This window comes from Pseudophryne corroboree, chromosome 10 (genome assembly GCF_028390025.1).
Source record: "Pseudophryne corroboree isolate aPseCor3 chromosome 10, aPseCor3.hap2, whole genome shotgun sequence".
Classification (NCBI taxonomy): Eukaryota; Metazoa; Chordata; class Amphibia; order Anura; family Myobatrachidae; genus Pseudophryne; species Pseudophryne corroboree.
Window position 1 is genome coordinate 241420958 of NC_086453.1, and position 14658 is coordinate 241435615.

The following is a 14658-nucleotide window of genomic DNA, read 5'->3' on the forward strand; positions in this document are numbered from 1 at the left end:
TTGCATTGACGATTTTTTTTTGGGGGCGAAAAATTCCCGTAATTCGACAATTTCGGGAATTCGACCGCAATTGCATATACCCCTATATATAGACACTATAGTATCTTGATAAAACAACAATGTAACCACATCAATTGACTTCAACCATTCTATGTGCCGGCACTCTGCTAAATGCTAGTGCAATCCCAATTAGAAGGACTGGGAGGGAACTTGATATTCCTAAGAATACTGTTTGTGTCCAAAAGTCCTGTTTGAATATAAATCACTGTAGATTCCACATACTGTGTGATATAAATGCGGTGTGGACTGTTAGAAACAGGATGGTCTTTTTTAATATGGAATATATTTGTCCCAGAATATAGCCTAATTAGGCAACAATGTCTCTCCACTCTTGAGCCATATAAGAATAAGTAATCCCGACGGAGTTTTGCAGTGGTTTTCACCAGTAAATTTACATACCCCACTGTGTCCTTAATCCGGACGAATGATGCAGAACACTACCGGACCCTATAGCACAAGGGTAATGGCAGGTAGATGGATAGCAGAGACGGGGCGGCGGGCGGCCATACAGGCAACGGAAGATCCCGTGCTGAGAAGGTGATGTTGCAGGCGGCAGTGAGAGTGGAGGACAGCAGATGACAGCCGCGAAGCGGACTGCAAGTCCTGGGACACGGCAAAGATGTGAGGCACTAACGGTCCGTACCAGATGTTGCAAGTTGGTAAGGCTGATCCGTCAATAATGATGTGGCTCCCACCTTAACGCGTTTCTCCGGCATAGGGAAATGCCGGTTTCTTCAGAAGGTATAACAAATGCTCAGGAATCACCAGTATTTAAGAGAAATGTCCACCAATGGGAGATTCCATTTCTTGCACTATAATTAGCTGCAGGTGTTCCCCACACCTGCATGCAGAAGCTCTGCAGGTGTGTATCATGCATTTTAATTTAACCATGTGGTAACATTGTACTATTACTATCTTTCTTAGGATTAAACAATAGTATATTTCAACCTACAGATTTACATAAATCAGATACATTAAAAAGTACATATCAATTTCTTCTCATAATTAGAATAAATTAATTATAACATATACATCTCTTTAGAAGAATGATAACGGCACCATGGAGAGATAAACCTATTATCAGTTCAACAAGTATTTTAGAAGGCCAAGTATAACTTCCAGCATAGACTCTGTTTGCAGAGCCTCTGTGGCTCAGCACAGTAACCACCTATTGCCACAATCCACTGAGACCCGGGTACGAGTCCCACCTAAGGATACTTTTTTCAAAGAAATTTTATTTTTTATAAAAAAAAAACCCCTATGAGGCTTTAAATATATCCATAGTGTAATTTATTTAAATATACATTTTATATGTTATTCTACAGAATCTATGCTTGGTGGTCACACCTGGTCCTGATTGTTAGCCTAACAATACCCAGGAATAATCCAGCTCTAAAATGGGCATTAAAATTATAATTGAAGTCAAAAAGGGATATGTGCAAATATGATCCCTATTTAGCTAAAAAGTAAATTAAAATCAAAGTATACCCATGTACACCATACATATGTACTTAGAATAGATATAGTTCATAATATATGCATATAAATAGACATTTTATATTTAAAGAGATATACATAGAAACTACAGAAAAGGAAAAAACTAGAGCTTAAAGGGGATTAATGGCATACATTGTAGATAGTCTTTCAAATGGACCTACAACCATCGAGAATACATATGAAATAAAAATTGATATAGAAATAATAATACTATACTACTGTGGGAGGATATTCAAATGTTGTTGAATTCAATACAATCATTGAGGCCCTTGGGAAAAAGAGTGTCCAAGGTATAAATCCAAAAGGCCTCTCGTTTACATAGATGGTTATATCTATCCCCTCCACGAGTGGTAGGTGTAATGTTTTCTATACCTTGTATTTTTATGGACTTAATATCCCCATCGTGGACATCAATTACATGTCTCACCAAACTATGTTGGCTTCTACCTCTAAGGATGTTATTCTTATGTTCTAGAAATCTGACATGTAATGTACGGGTTGTACGACCTACATACTGGATGCCACAGATGCAGTTAATCACATAAATAACATAGTTATTTTGGCAGTCGATGGTACCCCGTACTCCAAATTAAGTGCCATATGTGAATGAGTGTATCAATAGTGTTTTGTCCATAATAAATTGACAAGTGATACACCTTTTTCTCCTGCATTTGTAGCACCCTATCGGTTTTTCATATTTTTGTAGCCAAGTATTCTTACTTTTAATAGCAGTATTAGAATCCAATGATTTAAAATGACTAGGTGCCGGGGGCGTGGCCTGACCGGGAAAGGGAATAGCTGTCCTTCCAGTGAGCTCCTGACCAACTACCCTTCATATAGCCACATTTACCCACTTTCCACCCTGAAACCACCCTCTACCAGGCGACCTTGTTACCTGCTGCCGCCAGCGATTCAGTGTGGTGTGAGCTGCGGCACCGAGAGACGCTATTAAGGGTCTCTCCGGGTTGCGGCCTTCCCTGCCAGAAAAGCCGAGGACTCGAGTACCCGCTCCGGCCCGCCGGCTGAGCTCCACGGCGAGGATTGCGGAAGAACGGAGCAGCGGACACCAGCTCTGATTAGAGCTCCGCCTGCACGCTGCATACCCTCTCTCCTGGCCTGACGACATCCATGGATAGGGGCCTTAATACCCCCTTGTCTGCACAACACATGAGGTGAGAGGCACAACAGACTCTGCTGTACACAGGCTGTGTATAACTGCGGTGGCCATTTTCTCCCCAGCACATTACATGGCAGCCTAGCCTGGGAACACTTTGCTGAACTGTTAACTCTATTCATACCTGCTGGATCACCTCCCTAGCCTCTTGTTTTATTACCTACTTTACTGGGGCTTATTTCTACATGTTGCTGGAGGTCATAAGCAATCCCTCAGTATAATATTTGGGTGCACCCTCTGCTGTTCCCCTATGCTCCCGGTCTGTAGCTGCATGTGAAGCTTGTCACCTTTCACATTAACCCCCCTGGTTCCTGTGATTTGCATTACCACATTTTTTGAGTTACCTACGAATTGCCTCAGAAGCTCTCTGTATTGGATGAGGACCTCGGCAGCGCTGCTGGTCAGGCTGTTACTTTGTCCATCTGCATTGTTTGTGTATTTACATATGCTTCTGGAGGCTCTCTCACAGGAATATATACTCATGTACTCTGCAATGTGATTTTATCTGCGCAATGAGCTGATAGCCTCTCTCACCGGCCTCATCTTACTTTCTTCAGTAGAGACATTTCCACTTGTCACTGTTACTACCTACTGGGTTTTTTTTTCTGAATATTATATTGTCCTGGCTGCTGCTTATATGGAAAAATATCTTACGCCTCCTGCCTCCGCACAACCTCTTCAACCACGCCAGGAAAAGAGAAGGGCGGATCCCAACATGTCTTCTGATTCTGCTATCGTTGCACTATCTCCTGCCGCCAAAAAATCGGTAGCCCCCCAGGACTCTTATGTTACGTATAATGACGTGGTGGATGCTATTAAGGCGACCATGGGGCCGCTACTCTCACAAGCAGTTTCGGATATAACTTCTCAATTGCAGCACCTCACTCACCGGGTTGCTGAAACAGAACATACGGTCGGTACCCTGTTTCAAGACGTCTCGCATCTCACACAAGTGGTTCCCAAATTGGAAAAGGACACCTACCATCTTTGGAACAAGGTAGACGACCTTGAAAATCGGTCTATGAGAAATAACATCCGATTAGTGGGGCTCCCGGAAGCAGTCAAGGGCCCGGCTCTAGCTCACTTTGTTCGTAACACTCTCCCAACCCTCTTAGGAATTGAATCTGAATGCCGTGATCTCATCATTGAAAGAGTTCACAGAGTGGGTCAACATTCCTCATCTACGTCTACCCGTCTTCGAGTTGTCCTGTTTCGATGTCTTAATTACTTGCATAAACAGTTACTCTGGTCAGCGTCCCGCAACAAGAAATTTATTCCATGGGAGTCATCGAAGTTATACCTTTTTCAAGATTTCTCAGTAGAATTGTCTCGAGCCCGTAAGGCTTTTTCCCCAGTGTGCTCCCGCTTAGTAGCAGACCAGCGTAAATTTGCCCTGATCTACCCAGCCAGGCTCAGACTGTTTGATGGTTCATCTTACAAAGATTTCAACACTCCCGCTGATGCAGAGGCTTTCTTGGCGGAGGAGAGTCGTTCTACGCCCCAAGGAGATATTGCGGATACTCCACCGGTTACTCGCTAACCTCCTCACAGTTCATGTGGACACTGCTTTGTTCTAATTCGTTTAATTATTTTCCCACTGAAAAATGCATCTCTTCGTTAAAATTTCACTACGAATTGTTATGCAAATATGTCTTATTTTATGATATTACAGGTATACTACTGATAGTATGTTTACTGCCTGAGTTCAAGGCCTAGTTACTATTTTTTCACATTGATTCAGTTTTCAGAGGCTTTTCTCGCCCATTGTGTTTTGCTATAAGATTCATCAAACATTTTCCATGATTTCAATGGCACTGGTTTTGACTTTGCAGATTTATGTTTGTTCTCATTTCATGTCGTCCCATGTTTGTGTTTGTCTCTTCCCTTTTGTCTCCTCTCCCACCCCCTCTCCCATTTTTTATTTACTTGACAGGTCAATTGGGGATGTTCGTAACCGGTTCCAACACTACTCACCTATCACTTAAATGTCTGTTCGCATAGGCACGTGGAATGTCGGAGGAAATAACTCCCCGGCTAAAAGACGCAAGATTCTTACCTATATTTCCAAACTGAAGGTAGATATCATATGTATCCAAGAAACGCATCTGACTCCGACTGAATCCCTGAAACTACAAACACTGGGTTGGAAATTATTAGCTGCTGCACCTTATAACTCTAGGCATAGCTATATTAGCCAAAAAATCCTTATCCGTCTCTATTTCTAATTCAGTTATTGACCCGGAAGGGCGGTACCTGATCACTGACATTGTAATTAACAATTCCCCATATACCCTCTGCACGATTTATGTCCCAAACGTTTATAAAAGATCCTTCTTTAGCACCTTACTGGCCAAATTATTACAACATAGCTCAAAATCCCTGATTTTATTGGGAGATTTTAATCTTATTTCCTCCCAAATTCTTGACAGGTACTCCACCTCAAAGACTCCCATCTCGCTCCCTAAATTGGGTATACCAGCGCTTTACAAGCAACTTAGCTTGATTGATGTTTGGCGAGCTATGAACCCGATAGAAAAAGAATTCACTTGCCTCTCTGCAGCTCACCAGACCCTCTCCCGCATAGATTTTATTTTACTATCTTCCTCCTTATTCCCCAGAGTGCAAGATGTTGTTATTGAACCCATAGGTTTATCTGACCATGCGTTAGTATGGTTGTCGCTTCAAACTACAATAGACAAGGGCCTTTATAGATTATGGAAATTCCCTAACTATTTGTCCCAGTCCATTTCTTTTCGGCAAAAACTAGAGTCCGCCTGGATGGACTTTAAACATGCTAATGCTGATTGTGAAGCTTCGGACCCACTACTGTTTTGGCAAACGGACAAGGCGGTCCTCCGCGGTGTCATAATCTCTTACCTGGCGGCTGAGAATAGACGCTTAGCTGCCATGTATCTTGATTTACAGTCTTAATTGACTGAATCTTATCAGTCCTTTAAGTCGGCCCCTACCCCTTCCAATAAGTCGGTTTACTGCACTGCAAAGATTCATTTTGATGAATATTTTAAAATCAAAAGTGATCGCTCCCTTTTTTCCACTAATTATAAATTTCATAGATTTGGAAACAAGACTGGCCGTCTCCTTTCCAATCTACTAAAAGGTTCACAACCACCTATGTTGGTTCACCCGTTACGTCGAAAAGACGGTTCTGTGGCGAACTCGAGTGACCAGATCACTGATATTATGAAGAATTTCTATGAAACCATATACTCTGACCCTCAAGGTATTGATTCTCCTTTTACTGATGAGGTTCCCCCCAGTTCTTGGACGTTTCCACCCCTTCCCCAATTTCCGGAAGAATTCTCCCATCTACTGGAGGCCCCTGTCTCCATCGAAGAAGTCACTAGGGTTATTCAGCAATCAAAACCATTAAAAGCCCCGGGTCCAGATAGGCTATCAGCGGAATTTTACAAAATTTTATTGCCTAGGTTTGGGGAAAGCTTGGTTGCCTTTTATAATATTATTATTTCTTCCAATTCGGTTCCACTCTACTTTAATTCGGCGATTATTAAGTTACTCCCCAAGCAGGGCAAAGATTTATCTCTACCTGGATCCTATAGACCTATTTCTTTATTAAACTTTGATTATAAATTATTTACAAAAATTCTGGCTGACAGATTGAAATTATATTTACCCCAAATTATTCATCCGGATCAGACCGGTTTCATTTTAGGTAGGCATTCAGTAGTTAATGTTCGAAAAATTTTGGCAGCTATCCACCACTCGAGCTCTTCTACCCCTCCTAGTTTGATAGTTTCTTTTGATGCCGAAAAAGCGTTTGATTTAGTTAGTTGGAAATACCTTTTCACTGCTTTACGCCGGTTTGGTTTCCCCCCCGCTTTTATTTCTATATTACAAACACTATACCATTCCCCCTTTTCACAAATTTCCTGTAACGGATCCATATCGTCTGCCTTCGCCATTTCACACGGGACACGCCAAGGCTGCCCTTTATCCCCCCTTCTTTTTGCCATCGCCATGGAACCTCTGGCGATTGCTATACGGCTTTCTGCTACGATTGAAGGTATTACTATTCGTTCCAAATTACTCAAAGTTTCCCTATATGCAGACGATATGGTGCTTTTTCTTTCCAACCCGGCATCCTCTCTTCCAGCTGTCCTAAACCTCATCTCCTCTTTTGGTTCTGTTTCTGGCTACAAAGTCATTTAGACAAATCAGCGATTCACTATCTAATGTGGGTTTTCTTAAATGGAAGGAAAAAGGTTTAGCCTCAATAGCGAAGGTATTCGACCCTGGTGGCCGTCTATATTCATTTGCTGATCTTCAGTCCCGATATTCTATTCCTGCTCAAGATTTCTATATGTTTCTTCAAGCACATCACTATATTCAATCCCTGTGTATCCCATCATCTACTGATAATGGAACGAACACGCTCCTTTCCTTGCTTAAGCTCATTTCTTCTGTGCCTTATAAAATCAGTTTACTGTATACCTCATTGGCTTCCTTGTCAGCCTCGGCTCATTGGGAACCCACCCTGAAGAAATGGTCTTTTTTTTTTTTAAATGTATTTATTAAGGATTTTTTCACATACAGAAAAAGAAGAAAAATACTTTACAATAAAATATTAATCCAAAATATCACAAATGCAGTCGCCAATGTATATCCACATATTGTTACTGTTATATACCAGTGTATAGTGATACAGGGATACTTATATAGAAATAAAAAATTCACAAATAAAGGGGGGACAAAGACAAAGACAAGGGAGGGAGGTAAGGAAAGAGGGGAATAGGAAAGACAAATCAGATAATATTCGTCAACTATCTTAACACAGTATCTTAATTATTAAAATAAAATAAACAAAAAAGCATGAAACAAATGTCTCTCAGAGTACACCTATTTTAAAAGTCACATAGTAGAGGATACCGTATGCATATCAAAAGTAAAATTTTCAAAAGAGTTATATATATGTAATAGAGTTTCTCTATCCAGAGTACTAACAAATGGAGCCCATTTACAATAAAACCTTTGAGCCCCCAAGAGTAGATCAACATCCGCATATTTCCGCTCATAATATAATATCTGAAGTAGCTTTTGTTTGACTTCCATAAGACTAGGTACTGACTTCTTGATCCAATGGCATAATATACATTTTTTACATACCACAAGCGTTGTAATCAACAATGGAAAAATATGTCTTTTTTTTCCTGCTAAATTCCAGTTTTTAAAACTGAACCCTAAACAAGCCATAGGGTCAAGTTGTAAATCAAGATCAAACATTTTGTTAATAAAATTCAGTATCTTGTACCAAAACTTGCGCAGTTTGAAACAGTCCCAGATGCAATGGTAAAAATCCGCAACTACAGTTCTACATTTTATACAGTGTCCCAGCTCGTTTTTAACCATATACCTTCTTTGATATGGAGTAATGTACGCCCTATGAAGTGTTCGGATATGGACTTCTTGTAAATAGGCTGATTGTAATACCTTAAGTGAGTAAGAATACAACTCAGTTAAATCTTGAAAATCCACTAACAACGGAATATCCCGTGTTCATTTCCGGACCAACTCCGGCCAGTGTACATGCTCCACAGAACTGATTATAACATTGTATAAGTATTTCACTCTGTAGTCTTTTTCAAAAAGAAAATATAACATTGTGTCAATAGATTTAATCTGAGCCACAGTGACCTTTCGGGTCCCACTAATGCCTTAATAGACATTAAAAAATGCCGCATTTGGAAGTACATAAACCTATGTGAGCTTGGTAGAGAAAATTTAAGACATAACTCTTGGAAGGTAAGTAAAGAGCCACCCGGGTCAAAAACTTTGCACGATAAATCCAATCCTTTTGTTCTCCAAACATCAAACAATGAATTCGAAAGTGATGGGGGAAATGATGGGTTACCCCACAGAGGGATAAAAGGAGTAACAAAAGGATTGGACCTACATCTTTTATTTAGCCCAATCCAGGCTTTATATGTATCTGCAAACAAAATATGGTTTCTAATATTTAGTGGGATAGAAAGCCATTTAGTTTGTAATAGGGCACTAGGAGAATAAGGGGAAAAAACTGCTAAATCTAATGCTAAATCTATATATTGGTCTTTATTAAGTATCCAGGCACTTATATAACGGAAGAACACTGCTTGGGAATATGCTTCCAAATCCGGGTATCCCAATCCACCTTTGCTTTTAGAGGTAATAAGTTTTGCTCGTGATATTCTCGGACGTTTATGCTGCCAAATAAAATTAGAAAATAATGTATCCAATCTCTTAATATCTGATTTACGTATGGCAATCGGTAATTGTTGCATATAATAAAAAATTTTTGGAAAAATAATAGACCGAATTATAGCTAACCGTCCCAAAAGAGAGGTAAGTCTCTCCATGACTCAAGTTTGGTAGCAATTTTGGTAATTGTTGTAGAAAAATTTGCCGAGTATAATTGGGTCAAATCTGGACATACATGGACCCCTAAATACTTAAACCCAGATGGAGCTATAGAAAATGGCATTTGTATAGATTTCAGGAACTCTGGACTAGAACTTCCCAGCAATAATACCTCCGACTTGGATCTATTGATTTTATATCCAGAAACCACCCCGAATGAATCAAGTAAATAAAGCAAAGAAGGTAAAGATTGTTTAGGTTCAGAGAGAAATAAAAGCGTATCATCCGCGAACAATCCTATCTTCAATTCCTCCCCCCTAATTTTAATCCCATGAATCAAAGGAGAAGTACGTACAGCTACAGCAAGGGGTTCTATAGCAATGGTGAAAAAGAGAGGGGATAAAGGGCATCCTTGACGAGTCCCTCTCTCTAGTGTAAAAGCAGATGATAAAAGCCCATTACATGCTATTTGTGACTGTGGGGAAGAATATAAAGTACGAAGGATATTAATAAAATAGGAAGGAAAACCAAATTTTTCTAACGTACAAAATAAATGGGGCCATAATACTAAGTCGAACGCCTTTTCTGCATCTAATGTTACTATCATATGTGGGGCAGATCTCAAGGTGGGATTAGATGTTACATGAAACATAGATGTGAGAACCCTCCGCACATTCACCACCGAATGCCTTCCTGTTATAAAACCGGTTTGATCCTTATGTATCAAAACCGGAAGAATAGGTTTCAATCTTTCCGCTAACAATTTGGTAAAAATTTTATAATCAGTATTTAGTAGCGAAATTGGTCTATAAGACCCTGGCAAATTAAGATCACGTCCTTCTTTCGGTAAAACTTTAATGATGGCATCCGAGAAGTGAGCAGGGAGGGCTCCCCCATCCATAATCCCATTAAACATCGCAGCTAATGGATCAGCAATATGTGTAGATAAAATACGAAAAAATTCATTAGAAAACCCATCAGGGCCTGGTGTCTTAAACAATTTCAACCGTTTGATGACCCCTATAACCTCTAAGGGAGTTACAGGAGCCATCAAAGCAGGAAAAAAGGAATCCGGCAGATGAGGAAGTTGAAGTAATTCCCAATAAGTAGAGGAAGGAAAGGAAGTAGAAGAAAGAAGAAATGGTCTTTAGATGTGCCTAGTATCAAACTTTTGCCAGACCTAATATCTTCATATGATAACACGCTTAGATTCCTACACTCTTCCTATTTGCAAGAAGTTCACATTAGGATGTTACACAGAGCATATATAGCTCCTGCACAACGAAGATATATGACACCCCTTGAATCTGGTGCATGCGTTAAATGCAAAATGTCACATGCGACATTTATTCATTGTGTTTGCGAATGTGGCAAGATTAAGCGGTTTTGGAATAAAGTAATTCAGTTTATAAATGTTATGTTTTCTACTCATGTCAGCCCTGACCCTTTGGCGTGTCTCTGTGGGAATTTCAAAGCTTGGGACTTAGGTCCCGATAAGTAATTTAAACTCCAATTACTGTCTTTAGTTATCACGTTTGCCAAAAAGATTATTCTCATTCATTGGATTCATTCTTCTTCTCCCTCACTATCAGAGGTCAAACAAAAATTGTTGCAAATACTGTATTATGAGCGAAGGGCTACTATTCCTGACATTAATGTGGGCGTTGAGAAATTCTACCATAAATGGGAATTTTTTTATTAACACTTTGGAAATACAGACACAAAATCATATTCTTAAATTATTCGAAAATACTACCTGGAATTTGCTTAGGAATCTCTCTGCCGATTCTTAGATGTGATTCTGCTGTATAACTATTTTAAATGTTCTATATAACATGGTTATGAACCCATGATTTCCAATGACGATTTTTCACCCCCCTTCCCCCCTTCCGTTCCCTACCCTTCTTCCCTTTGATGTTATTTGTAGTGTTTTGTTTTGTTCGTCTTTCCCCCCCTCTTTTTTTGGGGTTTTCTATTCATACTGTACTGTAACATGAGGATTATTGTTAGGCTCTCATTTTATTCTATGTTACGTCTGCCAATAGGTTTGCGGAATTTATTCTTACATATCTCCCCCTAACCTTCCAGCTAATGTGGTACAATTGATTTTTATTGATGTTTTCATTGTCTATGCAATCAACTAGCCTAATTGTACTTGTTCATTCCTATTCGGTACTGTAATTGACTTTCTTTATTTCTATTGGAAAACCAATAAAATCTATTTACAAAAAAAAATGACTAGGTGCCAAATAGGTCTGTAGATTTGATGCTTTTTTAAAAATAATTCAAGGTTTTTCTTCCAAAACAGTAGACAAGATCCTATCAGTTTTTAGTATAGGATAATTTTTATTAAAGATATTCTTAAGTTCCCTAGAACACGTGTTAAACTTAGAAACAAATCTAGGTTGTTGTAAATATCCATTAGATGTATCCTGTAGGTTCAATTTAGGTATCAAGAGTGAGTCCCTATCTCTGGAGCGAGTATCATTAAAGCTTCCTCTATCAATTTTTCGGGATAGCCCTGATGTCTAAAGGAGGTGGTTAGTTCTGCAGATTGCTTCTCAAAATGTTCTTCCTGAGAACAATTACGGCGTATCCTAAGGTACTGGCTCTTAGGTATGTTATTGAGCCATGGACGGAAGTGGCAACTTCTATAATTTAAAAAATTATTAGTATCCACCTCCTTACGAAAAGTAGAGGTGACCAAATGATTATCTTTAATAACAATATCTACATCCAAAAAGTTAATATGTGAAGAGTGCGCAGTGCTAGTGAACCGTAAACCAAAATTATTAGAATTAAGATGTGCCAAAAATGAAACTGTGGATTGTAAATCCCCATCCCAAATGAAAAACAGATCGTCGATGCAGCGACCATACAGCACCAGGTTCGCCCCGAATGGTCCTCCCCAAATTAGGGACTCCTCCAACCAACCCATATATAGGTTGGCGAAACTCGGAGCGAACCTGGTGCCCATCGCCACACCGAGGACCTGTAAATAAAATGCACCATCAAACGTGAAGTAGTTATGTGATAGAATGAACTGAATGGCATTAATTAAGAATTGGCAAAGTGAGTCATTAATAGAATCATCCAACACTAAATAAGATTATGTCGCCACCAATCCTTTTTGATGGGGTATATTGCTGTACAAAGATTCAACATCACATGTCAGGAACATATAGTTTCTCTGCCATCTAACATTCTTAATTTTATTTAAAAAATCTGTAGAATCCCTCATGTAGGATTTTAAGGATTTTGGTCACCTCTACTTTTCGTAATTAGGTGGATACTAATAATTTTTTAAATTATAGAAGTTGCCACTTCCATCCATGGCTCAATAACATACCTAAGAGCCAGTACCCTATAATACGCCGTAATTGTTCTCAGGAAGAACATTTTGAGAAGCAAGCTGCGGAACTAACCACCTCCTTTAGACATCAGGGCTATACCGTAAAATTGATAGATGAAGCTTTAATAGATACTCGCTCGAGAGATAGGGACTCACTCTTGATACCTAAATTGAACCTACAGGATACATCTAATGGATATTTACAACAACCTAGATTTGTTTCTAAGTTTAACATGTGTTCTAGGGAACTTAAGAATATCTTTAATAAAAATTATCCTATACTAAAAACTGATAGGATCTTGTCTACTGTTTTGGAAGAAAAACCTCGAATTATTTTTTAAAAAGCATCAAATCTACAGACCTATTTGGCACCTAGTCATTTTAAATCATTGGATTCTAATACTGCTATTAAAAGTAAGAATACTTGGCTACAAAAATATGAAAAACCGATAGGGTGCTACAAATGCAGGAGAAAAAGGTGTATCACTTGTCAATTTATTATGGACAAAACACTATTGATACACTCATTCACATATGGCACTCAGTTTGGAGTACGGGGTGACATCGACTGCCAAACTAACTATGTTATTTATGTGATTAACTGCATCTGTGGCATCCAGTATGTAGGTCATACAACCCGTACATTACATGTCAGATTTCTAGAACATAAGACTAACATCCTTAGAGGTAGAGGCCAACATAGTTTGGTGAGACATGTAATTGATATCCACGATGGGGATATTAAGTCCATAAAAATACAAGGTATAGAAAACTTTTCACCTACCACTCGTGGAGGGGATAGATATAACCATCTATGTAAACGAGAGGCCTTTTGGATTTATACCTTGGGCACTCTTTTTCCCAAGGGCCTCAATGATTGTATTGAATTGAACAACATTTGAATATCCTCCCACAGTAGTATAGTAATATTATCTATATATCAATTTTTATTTCATATGTATTCTCGATGGTTGTAGGTCCATCTGAAAGACTATCTATGATGTACACCATTAATCCCCTTTAAACTCTAGTTTTTTCCTTTTCTATAGCTTCTATGTATATCTCTTTAAATATAAAATGACCATTTATATGCATATATTATGAACTATATCTATTCTAAGTACATATGTATGGTGTACATGAGTATACTTTGATTTTAATGTACTTTTTAGCTAAATAGGGATCATATTTGCACATATCCCTTTTTGACTTCAATTAGAATTTTAATGCCCATTTTAGAGCTGGATTATTCTTGGGTATTGTTAGGCTAAAAATCAGGACCAGGTGTGACCACCAAGCATAGATTCTGTAGAATAACATATAAAATGTATATTTAAATAAATTACACTATGGATATATTTAAAGCCTCATAGGGTTTTTTTTTTATAAAAAATAAATTTTCTTAGAAAAAAGTATCCTTAGGTGGGACTTGTACCCGGGTCTCGGTGCTTAGTGGCACTGGTTGTTAGTGTGCTGAGCCACAGACGCTCTGCATGCAGAGTCTATGCTGAAGGTGATACTTGGCCTTCTAAATTACTTGTTGAACTGATAATTAGTTTATCTCTCCATGGTGCCCTTATCATTCTTCTAAAGAGATGTATATGTTATAATTAATTTATTCTAATTATGAGAAGAAATTGATATGTACTTTTTAATGTATCTGGTTTATGTAAATCTGTAGGTTGAAATATACTATTGTTTAATCCTAAGAAAGATAGTAATAGTACAATGTTACCACATGGTTAAATTCAAATGCATGATAAACACCTGCAGAGTTTCTGCATGCAGGTGTGGGGAACACCTGCAGCTAATTATAATGCAAGAAATGGAATCTCCCATTGGTGGACATCTCTCTTAAATACTGGTGATTCATAAGCATTTGTTATACCTTCTGAAGAAACCGGCATTTCCCTACGCCGGAGAAACACGTTAAGGTGGGAGCCACATCATTATTGACGGATCAGCCTTACCAACTTGCAACATCTGGTATGGACCGTTAGTGCCTCACATCTTTGCCGTGTCCCAGGACTTGCAGTCCGCTTCGCGGCTGTCATCTGCTGTCCTCCACTCTCACTGCCGCCTGCAACATCACCTTCTCAGCACGGGATCTTCCGTTGCCTGTACGGCCGCCCACCGCCCCGTCTCTGCTATCCATCTACCTGCCGTTACCCTTGTGCTATAGGGTCCGGAAGTGTTCTGCAGC